Below are 17,614 nucleotides of genomic sequence, written 5' to 3' on the forward strand. Positions count from 1 at the left end.
CGAGAAATTAAGTTATTGTGTTCATAGTTTTTTTTTTTTTGCGGGGAGTGTTCATAGTTAAATGTACATCTGTTTAAATTGTAAATGTACTTCGAAAGACGCATAACTGTCTGCTACATATACTAAAGTATTTAATGAGCGTACTGTGCGTCATCATGTGTGCATATGTAAAATTGTTAAAAGGTCGATGTCCTTATATATTGTACCAACCTTTTCTCTGTCCTCTTGACATTTTTTTTCTTTTTTAATCACATATACAGTATATAGTACAGTACATATAATAATACTCTACTAAAGGAATTAAAAGGTTCATGTAAGACAAATGCATCATAATGACTGTCTCTCCTTTTTAGATAAAGGGTGTAGTATCAAAATGATTCTCGTACCTATTTACTTATTATAAAATTTTAGCACAATCTTTAGTTCTATTTTTTCATGTATAAAGCTGCTCGGATCATAGAGCGTACTGCAAGGAGCCAAATTGGTGAAATGATCTTTTGTACCTGAAATGATGAAGAATATGTTGATCTTCTTTCAGTTGGAGAAGTCAAAGCTGGCGGCAAGTGGATGGTCTGCCTCCATTTCTTCACCAGAACTCTATATTATATGTATATATCAGCGATTCATGGCTAAACGCCAGACAGGGTATGTGATTATTCAGGAAAAATGGTACTCCCCCCTTCCAAAAAAAAAACACCTATCGTGGTTTTAGTGTAATTTGGAGAACTCAAAGCTAGGGCCAAGTGGATGGCCTGCCTCCATTTCTTCACAAGTCATTATATCTACATATCAGCAATTCATGGCTAAAAGCCTGGCGTGGTATGTGATTGTGCAGGAAAAACGGTACTCCCTCCGTTCTTAAATACTTGTCGTGGTTTTATTTACATGGAAATGACAAAAGTCCAGAAAATATTGCTACCACACACACACGGGCATGTGTCGACCCAAAGAGGGGAAATTAGAGGGATCATTACTGGTCACTTTTCTGATATATTATCTAAATGTGAAGATTTTAGCTTGAATCCATTATTTTCATCTAGATCATACCTTCACGGGTACACATGAAATTTCTAATTCCGCTCGTCCGCAACACCCTTGCGTGGTGGCGAGGCAGGCCTCTTCCTCCTTCGCCCACGCAGCCTCCTCTCTAACCCCCCCGCCTGTGTGCGCCGTCTGGCAAAACCTGGTTGGTTTGGACGGCAGCGGGGCTCTCTTGCTCCCCTCGCAAGGTGGCGGCGGCAAAGGGCATGGATGGCCTGCAGAAGGCACCGGACTTAATGTGGGGAATGATGGCGGGGGTAGATCTGTGGTGGTTGTGTGATGGTTCCTACTGGGGCCTGCCTGTGGCAGCAGATCGAACTACTGCCGGATCTAGCTGCGGCCGGAGGTGGGTGGTGTAGGCTAGCTCTTGTGGCTGTTCTTCGCGTGGTGGCGGTTGGCAGCGGTGGTGGTGGCTGGTGCCGATTGGTCATGGTGGCGTGGTCGCTTGCGGCTGGCGGCGGCGGGGCTCCCCTCTCTCAGCAGGCACGCATGTCATGGGTTAGCGCTTCTGTGTGAAGGTTGTGGAGGTGAGCGCTGCCGAGGTTGCCCGGCTACCGGAGGTGCCGGTCCCTAGGTGGCTCCCCGTTGAGTTCTAGATGGCCATATCTAACAAGGCCCTGTTTGTCGCATTTTCTAGTGGTGCTGCCAGCCGCGAGCCCTGGTCCTGCCTTGTCGAGGAAGAGATTTTCCCCACATGCAGGCCATAGTTGCTAGTTGGGTAGCTTTGGCGGCGGTGGTACCTGGATATGACCCCCCTTCAGTCGGTCATGTGATGGGATCTAATGGTTGATGGGAAGGTATATGCTTCCCCTCTGGACGGTGGCGGTAACGTGTTTTAGCGCTAGCGGGACATTTGGAATGGGAAGTCGGGGTTGCGACATTTGGTGTCGTTCTACTTGGTGGGCTCTCTGGCGGGTCTCCGGTTTGCGATGGTGGTGGTACTTCTTGGCTGTGTGGGTAGCGACAGGTGTTGTAGTGGGTGGCCCTGGCGCCTTTTGTGTTATAGCTGCGGAGGGGCCCTCAGATGGATCTGCAGGTGTCGGCTTAGCCGCGGCGGTTCATTGTGGTCCTTTGTGGCACGGGGAAGCAACCGAGCGAAAACTCTGCGCTCAGGCGCCGACGATGACGATGCCCATGGGTGCCGCATTCCTCTTGAGGACATTGTCGCGGTTTCCCTTCTCATGTCAGGGTTCCAAGTGAAAACTCTTGTCCACTCCGTCAGACGCGTGATTGGCAACGCTTTCTGCCCTTTCCTCTTGAGGGTATGGCCGTGAACTCATGTGGCGTTAGTCGTGTTGTGGTGTACTCTTTAGGCCCTTCTATATCTTGCTCGACGGCGTCACCGTTTTGATGTATGTTGTCAGGTTTTTTCCAAGGTTATGCTTCTTTGACGGCTTCCTCCCCACCATATATTGTTCAACGGTGTACTTGTGTTTTATATTGTATCCATAAAGCCTTGTTCATGATATCATAATATTACATATCCCGATTCAGAATAAACACAAGAAGCTATGTGAGCCGATAAATATATTGATGTAATTAAAAGTGTAAATGTAATTCCAAATAATATGATAAATAAATTATATGTCATATCCATCTCTCCTCTGTATCTGAACATGTACGCTTATAAGTGTGCAATCTTTACATCTTTTTTTACAACAGAGTTACCTCTCCTAATCGATGTGTATATGCCACTGTCTCGAGGCATGTAAACCCTTCCTAATCTGTGCATCTGCTTTTCGCGAGTTATCATACGTGCTACACATGTAACGTTCTGAACAGTGCATCTGCAAAGGTGTCCTCCATGCCAAAGATATCCATGATTGCATCATCGTCTAACATTGTTTGCCACATACATCTGTCTGCTACATATGGTCTCCCCTGCCTTATCTACTCAGAAGGAAAAAAAATAGCTATGAATGAATGACTAAGAAATATCTTCTTCTTTTTTTTGCGGTGAATGACTAAGAACCTCGCACCGAAGGATATATTTTACAAAGCTTTTCACACGGGAAGTGAGCTGCGACGTCATGCATGATTCATACGTTAATAACATAGCTTAAAAGGGCTAATAACATAGCTTAAAAGGATTCTGCGTATGCCCTCATTGGTTACGAAAAGAAAGTCTGTCATTTTTGTTTGGACGTAAAGACACACATTCTCATTAGTACAACTGTACAAGTATCAAGCAACGCCAACAAACTAAGCCTGAAAACATTTCTGCCGCCAGGTAATTGGCCTCGGATATTTCCTTTTTTCTTTTTTCTTAAATATATAAGCCGATTCTTTGGGCATCTATGCTTGGCTTTGCTTACCATTATTGAATATTTGCCTGCAAACAAATATAAAATGTTTTAGAGATTTGTGTCAAATCTTTAAAACATCATATATTTGTTTACATAGGAGGCAATAAATAATATTCCCTCCGTCCCATAATGTAAGATATTTTTTGACACTAGTGTAGTGTTAAAAAATGTCTTACATTATAGAACGGAGGGAGTACATTGTATGATTGTGATGCTGAGGCCAGGATTGCTGTCTTTTTTTTTTAAAAGGGCAAACCCTAGCGGAGAGAGAGATTGGTGGTAAAGTAATATAGAGTAGAGATGTCGGTAGGACAACATGCAAGATCGGGGGCGCAGCACATCTAAAAACCCATCAGAAAGGAGGGCGCCTTTTCCTCGCTCGCTCTCTCTCTCTCATCAGTAAGTGGAGGAACAAATCGATTGCTCTAGACCCACACGGCACACTCTCTAGACGTGTTCGCGCGATGATTGCCTAGTCCTGAATCCGCCACTAACGATGGGGTAGGCAACTATTTACAGCAGCATCTTTTGCAGATGGAAATGATGATGCCCCGTGCACCTTGTCATATTTGCGCCATCCACCCCGTGCTCTCTGTCAAAAGTTGGCCACCCCTCCAGCTCCTCGTCTAATCACTTCCACACTGTCAACCCCGGGCTTTCAGGTTAGCCCAACAACCACTAGCAAACAATGAATCATAAAGCTGGTCCATCATTTACTCGTGAAATCATGAAACCCCAACTTTGTTTCTCGAAATAAAAGTTCCCAACTTTGGCACCCCATATATTAATTAATTAAAAGGTCATTATAATCATGCATTATAACATATGCCACGGAGGGCAGAAAACTATTTAGAAGAACATCATTGGACCTCCTGTCGAAGCTAAACTTCACAATCTTAGGCTGCCACCCGTTGGCAAGCCAATTAATTTTAGAGATTTTAAAATTTCAGTAATCACTAGTAGAAAAACAACTTTTAGTACCGGTTCGTAAGGACCTTTAGTACCGGTACCGGTACTAAAGAGTGGGGACTAAAGCCCCCCCCCCCCTTAGTACCGGTTCAACACGAACCGGGACCAAAGGCCTACCACGTGGCACGAGGCGCGCCGTGGTCTGGGGGACCTTTAGTCCCGGTTGGTAAGGATTTTTTATTTTTATTTTTGAAATAAAGCAAAAACAGCCCGCCTACTGGGTCGGCACGGCCTGCATACGACTAGAAACTCAATCTCTAGTTGGGCCAGGATGCAGGCCCGTACGGCCCAGTAGGCCCCACAGGGCAGAAGACTTGCAATAGTCCCACAAAGGCCTGCTTAGAGAGGAGCTCGACACGATAGCCGCGGCGGGGCTTATAAACCGGTGCGAGCTCCTCTCAACTAGCGAGGTGAGACTAAACATTGTGCACTGCATGCGGGTGGCAGCGCACCACCTTTAATACCGGTTGGTAGCTCCAACCGATACTAAAGGGGGGGGGGTCTTTAGTACCGGTTGGAACCACCAACCCGTACTAAAGGCCACCACCTCTTTAATACCGGTTCATGGAATGAACCGGTACTAAAGGTTCCCCACGAACCAGTACTAATGAGCGCCGCCCGCCTGGCCGTTGGAACCGGCACTAATGGTCACATTAGTGCTGGTTCAATTGCAAAGCGGGACTAATAAGTTTCACATTAGACCTTTTTTCTACTAGTGAATAGCTGAGAAATACTCAATGTCTTCTTTGGATCGATGAGAGGAGACTTGTCAAGAATTTAAGTTGCAAGGAAGGCACCTATAAAAGCACAACCAGTCTTCTAAATAATAGACTTATGAAGAGTCATAGCTATACAAAGCCCTGCAAGGCAAGTCCGAAACTCGGCTTCATTCGCACTGGTACACCGTCCAATAAAGTCCCAAGAATAAATGATAACATTGCCATAAGTGTTTCTAGCCACAACCTCACACTAGCGTCCTTAACCCACAACACTGGCATCAACATTGATCTTGACATAATTACAAGGGGTAGGTTGCCATACCACCAGATCTTTTAACTGGGCATAACCTGCTTTTAAACCTCCCACTATCCCCTTACCTTTTTCTGTTTGAATCCATCTCTATATTAGCCTCACAAAACGAGGAGGAGGATTAGTAATTATCCACATAACTAGCAGAGACGGGCTCCTTCCCCTTTTCAAAAATTAAGTTACTTCTCACATGCCAAGCTCTCCAGAAGAGACATAAAATTTGTTCCTTTTGTTGCAAACTTAACTGATCCAACAAAACCAGTAACCAATTCGGTCCCGAGAACTTGAAAAGATATTCCTTAGGGAAATTCCACATGCCCCTCAAATCTAAACGCAGACCACAAGCCTTAGCGCAACTCACGAGAGCATGAAAAGTGTTTTTTCATCTTCCACACCACAAACAGAACACAAAACTGAAATAGTCCCATGGTGCATAATTCTATTAATCTGGACTTCCAAGCTATTACTTGTGGCAGACAAAGCTATTATCCTGATGTTCTAGGGAACATTAGCCTTACAAATTATATTCGAAAGCCTCCTTTCCCCCATTCGGTTTGTTACTAGATTGCGCCAACACGTCCTTGCCATCCTTGAACTTCAACGCAAAGGTCGTACACAATTTTAACAAAAGCCATACTGTTCTTCTCAATAGTGCCAAGCAATAAAATCTCCATCCCTGAAAGTCTAAGTGTGAATATTGAGAACGTCCTCTACAACATGTGGATGGAAGATGTACTTAATCAAGTTCTCATCCCAACTCTTCTCCCAGCTTCTGAATAAATCCAACAACAACTTAAGTCTAGTATGATGCCTTTTAGACGAAATTTATAGGCCTGGTGGGGATCCCATTATCCCTACAAATATTAATACTAGATCCATCACACACCCTCCCAATGACACTGTTCTTAAGCAGTTTTAGACTGCATAATATCTTGGCAAGTCAAAGATGTTGAGTGCGGAAAAACCGTATCATGAATATGTCCCTGGGGATAATACTTTGCCATCATCAACTTGGCACAAAGCGAGTTCGGATAAACCAACAAACCCCACGCCTGTATAGCACAAAGAGCTTGCATAATAACCTAAGATCATGAAATTCCATATGGCCCTTACCTTTAGGTCTCATTAATTTATCCCATGCTAATCACTGTATTTTCCTTCTAACCTCCTCATCACCCCACCAATTTTTTTGGATAATCTGGGATAACTCCTCACAAGGATAAGTTGGAAAGTTGAAAATTCTCATAGCAACAAATGGAATGCCTGAATAACTAATTTGATCAAATCTTCCATCATAGGAAGCATATTTTTCAATCTGGTCTGACGACCTCTTCATAGCCTTTTCTTTTGTATACTGAGATTTACTAGCCTTAATTTTTCCCTTTGGTACTGGTAAGCAAAGGTATTTGCCCTCCAACCCTTCAAAAATTATAACTAATGATATGAAACTATGCGTGGCTAGGCAACAAGCATGCAACTATTCGAATGTGAATATTTTCTTGAATGAAATTGCAGGATAAGTGAGGATGGATATATCATATTTTCTCAAGCTAGTAAAACTTTTTGCTGCTCTTATCAAGCTCCATTTCATTCTCTTGAATTCTCGTTTGCTCGATGACAAGCAAGTTTTAAAATTGGGGGGGTTGATGGATCGAGAATTTGTGATCTTTTTCGAGTGATTCTTATTCTGATTTCATCGGATCTTTGCCACTTCTCTGTTATTTCTAATGCTAATACTTTAATAGAGAAGAAAATCATTTTTCGAGCAGGATATAACAATTATGGAAGGAAACAAAGGAGGATTACTGTGAACCAAGCCAAATGGAGCAACTTTCATGTGGAGAGTCAAGCCACCAGGCGCACCTGAGCAAAATATGGCCTTCCATACGATCGCTGGCACTCGCATGAGCAGTCAATAAGGTGCCAGCGGCTTCACCACGTCTATACAAGACACTTTTGTGAAGGGGGTAGGAGAAGAGGAGAACCCTAGCTGCCTCCACCACGTCCTGAACAAAAGAGGAGGAGATCCGAAGAACCTTCAGAGATCTTCTTAGTTTTCTTCCTTTCATCTCCATCAACATCTCACCCATCACTACTATAAGAGAAATTCCAAGTTGTGAGAACAAGTTCTAACTCTATTCATTCTCATTTGGAGATGGAGACTATTTGAATTATCCATTTCATCTTATTGTGGATCTTCATGGTATTATCGATATTGTTTTCATGGGTTTAATCTCGGGTGTGATTGGTTTCTCTCTTATGATGCGTGAGTAATCCGCTATAGGTGTGGGAGATGTAGTTGAGTGGTAAGATTCATTTGTGCCTGATCTATATGTCATCATTTGTATTTGTACTCCTATGATTTTTCTAGTAAGTTGTTATATTATGCTGAACCATATGCGCGTTGTCCAATTTAAGGGCTCAGGTAACACAATATCAAGAACTACACTGGTAACACATATTGTTTAGAGAATCCATGACCTCTGACGTGATAGGTGGAGATATCCATGAGAACCGGAGACAATATGAGATAATGGTGATTTATGAAACTTAATGTTTGGTTCCGGTCCAAGGACCTTAAGTGTGGAGACGACCACTCTGTGGCAATGACGAAGTAGGACCATAGAATGAAATGTAATCCCATGAGGAGGAGTTTCATAACTTTAGGGTGATCCGCCTACAGAACAAACTGTTGGGGATCGTAGTAGAAATTTAAAATTTTCTACGCATCACCAAGATCAATCTATGGAGTAATCTAGCAACGAGGGAAAGGGGAGTGCATCTACATACCCTTGTAGATCACTAAGCGAAAGCGTTACAAGAACGCAGATGAAGGAGTCGTACTCGTAGTGATTCAGATCACAGTTGATTCTGATCTAAGCACCGAACAATGACGCCTCCGCGTTCAACACACGTGCAGCCCGATAACGTCTCCCGTGCCTTGATCTAGCAAGGGGAGAGGGAGAGGTTGGGGAAGACTCCGTCCAGCAGCAGCACGACGGCGTGGTGGTGGTGGAGGAGCGTGGCACTCCAGCAGGGCTTCGCCAAGCACTGCGAGAGACGAGGAGGGAGAGAGGTAGGGCTGCGCCAAGAGAGAGTTCATCTCGTGTGTTTTGCAGCCCCCAATACCTCAAGTATATATAGGGGAAGGGGAGGGGCTGCACCCCCATCTAGGGTTCCCTCCCTAGGGGTGGAGGCAGCCCCAAAACCCATCTAGGGTGCGGCCAAGGGGGGGGGGAAGAGAGGGGGGCGCCTTAGGGTGGGCCTTAAGGCCCATCTGGACCTAGGGTTTGCCCCCTCCCACTCTCCCTGCGCCTTGGCCTTGGTGGGGGCGCACCAGCCCACCTGGGGCTGGTCCCCTCCCACACTTGGCCCACGCAAGCCTCTGGGGCCGGTGGCCCCACCTGGTGGACCCCCGGGACCCTTCCGGTAGTCCCGGTACGTTACCGGTAGCACCCGAAACCTTTCTGGTGATCAAAACAGGACTTCCCATATATAAATCTTTACCTCCGGACCATTCCAGAACTCCTCGTGACGTCCGGGATTTCATCCGAGACTCCAAAAAACATTCGGTAACCACGTATATCTATTCCCTATAACCCTAGCGTCATCGAACCTTAAGTGTGTAGACCCTACGGGTTCGGGAACCATGCAGACATGACCGAGACAACTCTCCGGCCAATAACCAGCAGCGGGATCCGGATACCCATGTTGGCTCCCACATGTTCCATGATGATCTCATCGAATGAACCACGATGTCAAGGATTCAATCAATCCCGTATAGAATTCCCTTTGTCTACCGATATAGTACTTGCCCGAGAGTTGCACAATCCCGTAGACCCAAAGCATTCCTACGGTATCCGGGAGTTGCACAATCTCATGGTCTAAGGAAAAGATACTTGACATTTAGAAAATCTTTAGCATACGAACTACATGATCTTGTGCTAGGCTTAGGATTGGGTCTTGTCCATCACATCATTCTCCTAATGATGTGATCCCGTTATCAATGACATCCAATGTCCATGGTCAGGAAACCATGACCATCTGTTCATCAACGAGCTAGTCAACTAGAGGCTCACTAGGGACATGTTGTGGTCTATGTATTCACACATGTATTGTGGTTTCCGGTCAATACAATTATAGCATGAATAATATACAATTATCATGAACAAGGAAATACAATTATAACCATTTTATTATTGCCTCTAGGGCATATTTCCAACAGTCTCCCACTTGCACTAGAGTCAACAATCTAGTTCACATCACTATGTGATTGTAATGAATCGACACCCATGGGGTTTGATCATATCTCGCTTGTGAGAGAGGTTATTAGTCAACGGATATGAACCTTTCAGATCCATGTATGCTTTGCAAATTTGTATGTCATCTCCTAGATGCAGCTACCACGCTCTATTTGGAGCTATTCCAAATAACTGTTCTACTATACGAATCCGGTTTACTAATCAGAATAATCCGCACTAGTGTCAAAGTTTGCATCGGCATAACCCTTTACGACGAACTCTTTTTACCACCTCCATAATCGAGAAAATTCCTTAGTCCACTAGTTACTAAGGATAAGTTTGACCGTTGTCCTGTGATCCATTCCTGGATCACTCTTGTACCCCTTGACTGACTCACGACAAGGCACACTTCAGGTGTGGTACACAGCACAACATACTATAGAGCCTACGTCTGAAGCATATGGGACGACCTTCGTCCTTTCTCTCTCTTCTGCCGTGGTCATGTCTTGAGTCTTACTCAATATTCATACCTTATAACACAGCCAAGAACTCCTTCTTTGCAGATCTATTTTGAACTCCTTCAAAATCTTGTCACGGTACGTATTTATTTGAAAGTACTATTAAGCGTTTTTGATCTATCCTTATAGATCTTGATGCTCAATGTTCAAGTAGCTTAATCCAGGTTTTCCATTGAAAAACACTTTTCAAATAACCCTATATGCTGTCTAGAAATTCTACATCATTTCTGATCAACAATATGTAAATAACATATACTCATCAGAAATTCTATAGTGCTCCCACTCACTTCTTTGGAAATACAAGTTTCTCATAAACTTTGTATAATCCCAAAATCTTTGATTATCTCATCAAAGTGTATATTCCGACTCCAAGATGCTTACTCCAGTCCTTAGAAGGATTGCTGGAGCTTTGCATACTTGTTAGCATCTTTTAGGATTAACAAAACCTTTTGGTTGTATCACATACAACCTTTCCTCAAGAATAACATCGAGGAAACAATGTTTTGACATCCTATCTGCGAGATTTCATAAATCATGCAGTAACTGCTAACATAATTCCAACAGACTCTTTAGCATCACTACGAATGAGAAAGTCTCATCATAGTCAACTCCTCGAACTTGTCGGAAAACATCTTAGCGACAAGTCGAGCTTTCTTAATGGTGACACTTACCATCATTGTCCGTCTTCCTTTTAAAATCCATCTGTACCCAACAGCCTTACGACCATCAAGTAGTTCTTCCAATGTCTACACTTTGTTTTCATACATGGATCCTCTCTCGGATTTTATGGCCTCTAGCCATTTGTCGGAATCCAGGCCCGCCATCGCTTCTCCATAGCTCGTAGGTTCATTGTTGTTTAGCAACATGACCTTCAAGACAGGATTACTGTACCATTCTGAAGTAGTACGCATCCTTGTCACCCTACGAGGTATGGTAGTGACTTGATCCGAAGCTTCATGATCACTATCATAAGCTTCTACTTCAATTGGTGTAGGCGCCACAGGAACAACTTCCTGTGCCCTGCTACACACTAGTTGAAGTGATTGTTCAATAACCTTATCAAGTCTCCACCATCCTCCCACTCAATTCTTTCGAGAGAAACTTTTCCTCGAGAAAGGACCCGTTTCTAGAAACAATCACTTTTGCTTCCGGAACTGAGACAGGAGGTATACCCAACTGTTTTGGGTGTCCTATGAAGATGCATTTATCCGCTTTGGGTTCGAGCTTATCAACCTGAAACTTTTTCACATAAGCGTCGCAGCCCCAAACTTTTAAGAAACGACAGCTTAGGTTTCTCCAAACCATAGTTCATACGGTGTCATCTCAATGGAATTGCGTGGTGCCCTATTTAAAGTGAATGCGGTTGTCTCCAATGCCTAACCCATGAACGATAGTGGTAATTCGATAAGAGACATCATAGTATGCCCCATATGCAATAGGGTGCATCTATGATGTTCGGACACACCATCACACTATGGTGTTCCAGGCGGTGTTAGTTGTGAAACAATTTCCACAATGTCTCAATTGTGTACCAAACTCGCAACTCAGATATTCATCTCTATGATCATATCATAGACATTTTATCCTCTTGTCACGAAGATCTTCAACTTCACTCTGAAATTACTTGAACCTTTCAATAATTCAGACTTGTGTTTCATCAAGAAAATATACTTAGCATCTACTCAAATCATCTGTGAAGTAAGAACATAACGATATCCACTGCATGCCTCAGCACTCATTGGACTGCACACATCAAAATGTGTTACTTCCAATAAGTTGCTTTCTTGTTCCATCTTACTGAAACCGAGGCTTTTTCAGTCATCTTGCCCATGTGGTATGATTTGCATGTCTCAAGTGATTCAAAATCAAGTGAGTCCAAATGATCCATCTGCATGGAGTTTCTTCATGCGTATACACCAATAGACATGGTTCGCATGTCTCAAACCTTTAAAAGACGAGCGAGTCCAAAGATCCATCAACATGGAGCTTCTTCATGCGTTTTATACCAATATGACTTACATGGCAGTGCCACAAGTGAGTGGTACTATCATTACTATCTTATATCTTTTGGCATGAACATGTGTATCACTACGATCAAGATTCAATAAACCATTCATTTTAGGTGCAAGACCATTGAAGGTATTATTCAAATAAACGGAGTAACCATTATTCTCCTCAAGTGAATAACCGTATTGAGATAGACATAATCCAATCATGTCTATGCTCAACGCAAACACCAAATAACAATTATTTAGGTTTAACACCGATCCCGATGGTAGAGGGAGCGTGCGATGTTTTATCACATCAACCTTGGAGATACTTCCAACACATATCGTCACCTCGCCTTTAGCTAGTCTCCGTTTATTCTGTAGCCTTTTATTTCGAGTTACTAACACTTAGCAACCGAACCGGTATCCATTACCATGGTGCTACTAGGAGTACTAGTAGAGTACACATTAATATAATGTATATCCAGTATACTTCTATCGACCTTGCCTGCTTTCTTATCTACCAGGTATCTAGGGTAATTCTGCTCCAGTGACCGTTCCCCTTACTACAGAAGCACTTAGTCTCGGGTTTGGGTTCAACCTTGGGTTTCTTCACTAGAGCAGCAGCTGATTTGCCGTTTCATGAAGTATCCCTTCTTGCCCTTTCCCTTCTTGAAACTAGTGGTTTCACTAACCATCAACAATTGATGCTCATTCTTGATTTCTACTTTCGCGGTGTCAAACATCGCGAATATTTCAAGGATCATCATATCTATCCCTGATATGTTATAGTTCATCATGAAGCTCTAGTAGCTTGGTGGCGATGACTTTGGAGAAACATCACTATCTCATCTGGAAGATCAACTCCCACTCGATTCAAGTGATTGTTGTACTCAGACAATCTGAGCACAAGCTCAACGATTGAGCTTTTTGTTGGGGAACGTAGCAAAAATTCAAATTTTCCTACGTGTCACCAAGATCTATCTATGGAGAAACCAGCAACGAGGGGAAGGAGAGTGCATCTACATACCCTTGTAGATCGCTAAGCGGAAGCGTTCAAGTGAACGGGGTTGATGGAGTCGTACTCGTCGTGATTCAGATCACCGATGATCCTAGTGCCGAACGGACGGCACCTCCGCGTTCAACACACGTACAGCCTGGTGACGTCTCCCATGCCTTGATCCAGCAAGGAGAGAGGGAGAGGTTGAGGAAGACTCCATCCAGCAGCAGCACAACGGCGTGGTGGTGATGGAGGAGCGTGGCAATCCTGCAGGGCTTAGCCAAGCACCGCGAGATATGAGGAGAAAGAGAGGGAGGGCTGCACCAACAGGCAGAGATCGAATCACGTATTATGTGCAGCCCCAGGCCTCACTATATATAGGGAAGAGGGAGGAGGGTGCGCCCCCTCTAGGGTTCCCACCCTAGGGGGTGCGGCAGCCCTAGATGGGAAAGGGGCGGCGGCCAAGGGAGGATTCCCTCCCCCCCAAGGCACCTAGGAGGTGCCTTCCCCTCCTAGGACTCTTCCTTAGGGTTCCCCCTTCACCCTAGGCGCATGGGCCATGAGGGAAGTGGCGCCCCAGCCCACTTTGGGCTGGATCCCTTCCCACTTCAGCCTATGGGACCCTCCGGGATAGGTGGCCCGACCCGGTGGACCCCCGGGACCCTTCCGGTGGTCCCGGTACAATACCGATGACCCCGAAACTTGTCCCGATGGCCGAAATAGGACTTCCTATATATAAATATTTACCTCCGGACCATTCCGGAACTCCTCGTGACGTCCGGGATCTCATCCGGGACTCCGAACAACATTCGGTAACCACATACAAACTTCCTTTATAACCCTAGCGTCATCGAACCTTAAGTGTGTAGACCCTACGGGTTCGGGAGACATGCAGACATGACCAAGATGTTCTCCGGTCAATAACCAACAGCGGCATCTGGATACCCATGTTGGCTCCCACATGTTCCACGATGATCTCATCGGATGAACCACGATGTCAAGGAATCAATCGATCCCGTATACAATTCCCTTTGTCTAGCGGTATTGTACTTGCCCGAGATTCGATCGTCGGTATACCGATACCTTGTTCAATCTCGTTACCGGCAAGTCTCTTTACTCGTTCCGTAACACATCATCCCGTGATCAACCCCTTGGTCACATTGTGCACATTATGATGATGTCCTACCGAGTGGGCCCAGAGATACCTCTTCGTTTACACGGAGTGACAAATCCCAGTCTCGATTCGTGCCAACCCAACAGACACTTTCGGAGATACCTGTAATGCACCTTTATAGCCACCCAGTTACGTTGTGACGTTTGATACACCCAAAGCATTCCTACGGTATCCGGGAGTTGCACAATCTCATGGTCTAAGGAAAAGATACTTGACATTAGAAAAGCTTCAGCATACGAACTACACGATCTCTATGCTAGGCTTAGGATTGGGTCTTGTCCATCACATCATTCTCCTAATGATGTGATCCCGTTATCAATGACATCCAATGTCCATGGTCAGGAAACCGTAACCATCTATTGATCAACGAGCTAGTCAACTAGAGGCTTACTAGGGACATGGTGTTGTCTATGTATTCACACGTGTATTACGATTTCCGGATAATACAGTTATAGCATGAATAAAAGACTATTATCATGAACAAAGAAATATAATAACAACATATTTATTATTGCCTCTAGGGCATATTTCCAACAGTCTCCCACTTGCACTAGAGTCAATAATACAGTTCACATCGATATGTGATTAACACTCATGGTCACATCCCCATGTGACTAACACCCAAGAGTTCTGGGTTTGATCATGTTATGCTTGTGAGAGAGGTTTTAGTCAACGGGTCTGAACCTTTCAGATCCGTGTGTGCTTTACAAATCTCTATGTCATCTCCTAGATGCAGCTACCACGCTCTATTTGGAGCTATTCGAAATAACTGTTCTACTTGGAGCTATTCTAAATTGTTGCTCCATTATACGTATCCGGTATCTCTACTTAGAGCTATCCGGATAGGTGTTAAGCTTGCATCGTCGTAACTCTTTACGTCGAACTCTTCATCACCTCCATAACCGAGAAAATTCCTTAGTCCACTAGTTACTAAGGATAACTTTGACCGATGTACTATGATCTATTCTTGGATCACTCTTGTACCCCTTGACTGACTCATGGCAAGGCACACTTCAGGTGCGGTACTCAGCATGGCATACTGTAGAGCCTATGTCTTAAGCACAAGGGACGACCTTCGTCCTTTCTCTCTATTCTGCCGTGGTCGAGCTTTTAAGTCTTAACTTCATACCTTACAACTCAGGCAAGAACTCCTTCTTTGACTGATCCATCTTGAACACCTTCAAGATCATGTCAAGGTATGTGCTCATTTGAAAAGTACCATTAAGCGTTTTGATCTATCCTTATAGATCTTGATGCTCAATGTTCAAGTAGCTTAATCCAGGTTTTCCATTGAAAAACACTTTCAAATAACCCTATATGCTTTCCAGAAATTCTACGTCATTTCTGATCAACAATATGTCAACAACATATATTCATCAGAAATTCTATAGTGCTCCCACTCACTTCTTTGGAAATACAAGATTCTCATGAACTTTGTATAAACCCAAAATCTTTGATCATTTCATCAAAGCGCACATTCCAACTCCGAGATGCTTACTCCAGTCCTTAGAAGGGTCGCTGGAGCTAGCATACCTTTTAGCATCCTTAGGATCGACAAAACCTTTCTGATTGTATCACATACAACCTTTCCTCTAGAAAATCGTCGAGGAAACAATGATTTGACATCCTATCTGCAAGATTTCATAAATAATGCAGTAATCGCTAATATAATTCCAATAGACTCTTAGCACCGCTACGAGTGAGAAAGTCTCATCGTAGTCGACTCCTTGAACTTGTCGGAAAACATCTTAACGACAAGTCGAGGTTTCTTAATGGTGACATTTACCATCATTGTTCGTCTTCCTTTTCAAATCCATCTGCACTCAACAGCCTTATGACCATCGAGCTATTCTGTCAAAGTCTACACTTTGTTTTCATACATGGATCCTATCTCGGATTTTATGGCCTCGAGCCATTTATCAGAATCCGGGCCCACCATCGCTTCTCCATAGCTCGTAGGTTCATTGTTGTCTAGCAACATGACCTTCAAGACAGGATTACTGTACCACTCTAAAGTAGTACGTATCCTTGTCACCCTACGAGGTACGGTAGTGACTTGATCCGAAACTTCATGATCACTATCATAAGCTTCCACTTCAATTGGTGTAGGTGCCATAGGAACAACTTCATGTGCCCTGATACACACTGGTTGAAGTGACGGTTCAATAACCTCATCAAGTCTCCACCATCCTCCCACTCAACTCTTTCGAGAGAAACCTTTCCTCGAGAAAGGACCCGATTCAAGAAACAATCCATATTGCTTTCGGATCTAAATTAGGAGGTATACCCAACTGTTTTGGGTGTCCTATGAAGATGTATTTTATCCGCTTTGGGTTCGAGCTTATCAATCCTGAAACTTTTTCACATAAGCGTCGCAGCCCCAAACCTTTAAGAAACGACAACTTAGGTTTCTCTAAACCATAATTCATACGGTGTCATCTCAACGGAATTACGTGGTGCCCTATTTAAAGTGAGTGCGGTTGTCTCTAATGCCTAACCCATGAACGATAGTGGTAATTCGATAAGAGACATCATGGTACGCACCATATCCAATAGGGTGCAACTATGATGTCCGGACACACCATCAAACTATGGTGTTCTAGGCGGTATTAATTGTGAAACAATTTCCACAATGTCTTAATTGCGTGCCAAAGCTCGTAACTCAGATATTCATCTCTATGATCATATCATAGACATTTTATCCTCTTGTCATAATGATCTTCTACTTCACTCTGAAATTAATTGAACCATTCAATAATTCAGACTTGTGTTTCATCAAGTAAATATTCTCAACATCTACTCGAATCATCTGTGAAGTAAGAACATAACGATATTCACTGCATGCCTCAGCACTCATTGGACTGCACACATCAAAATGTGTTACTTCCAACAAGTCGCTATCTTGTTCCATCTCACTGAAACCGAGGCTTTTCAGTCATCTTGCCCATGTGGTATGATTTGCATGTCTCAAGTGATTCAAAATCAAGTGAGTCCAAATGATCCATCTGCATGGAGTTTCTTCATGCGTATACACCAATAGACATGGTTCGCATGTCTCAAACTTTTCAAAAACGAGTGAGTCCAAAGATCCATCAACATGGAGCTTCTTCATGCGTTTTTATACCAATATGACTTACATGGCAGTGCCACAAGTAGGTGGTACTATCATTACTATCTTATATCTTTTGGCATGAAAATGTGTATCACTACGATCGAGATTCAATAAACCATTCCTTTAGGTGCAAGACCATTGAAGGTATTATTCAAATAAATAGAGTAACCATTATTCTCTTTAAATGAATAACCGTATTGCGATAGACATAATCCAATCATGTCTATGCTCAACGC

This window comes from Triticum dicoccoides, chromosome 3B (assembly GCF_002162155.2).
Source record: "Triticum dicoccoides isolate Atlit2015 ecotype Zavitan chromosome 3B, WEW_v2.0, whole genome shotgun sequence".
Lineage (NCBI taxonomy): Eukaryota > Viridiplantae > Streptophyta > Magnoliopsida > Poales > Poaceae > Triticum > Triticum dicoccoides.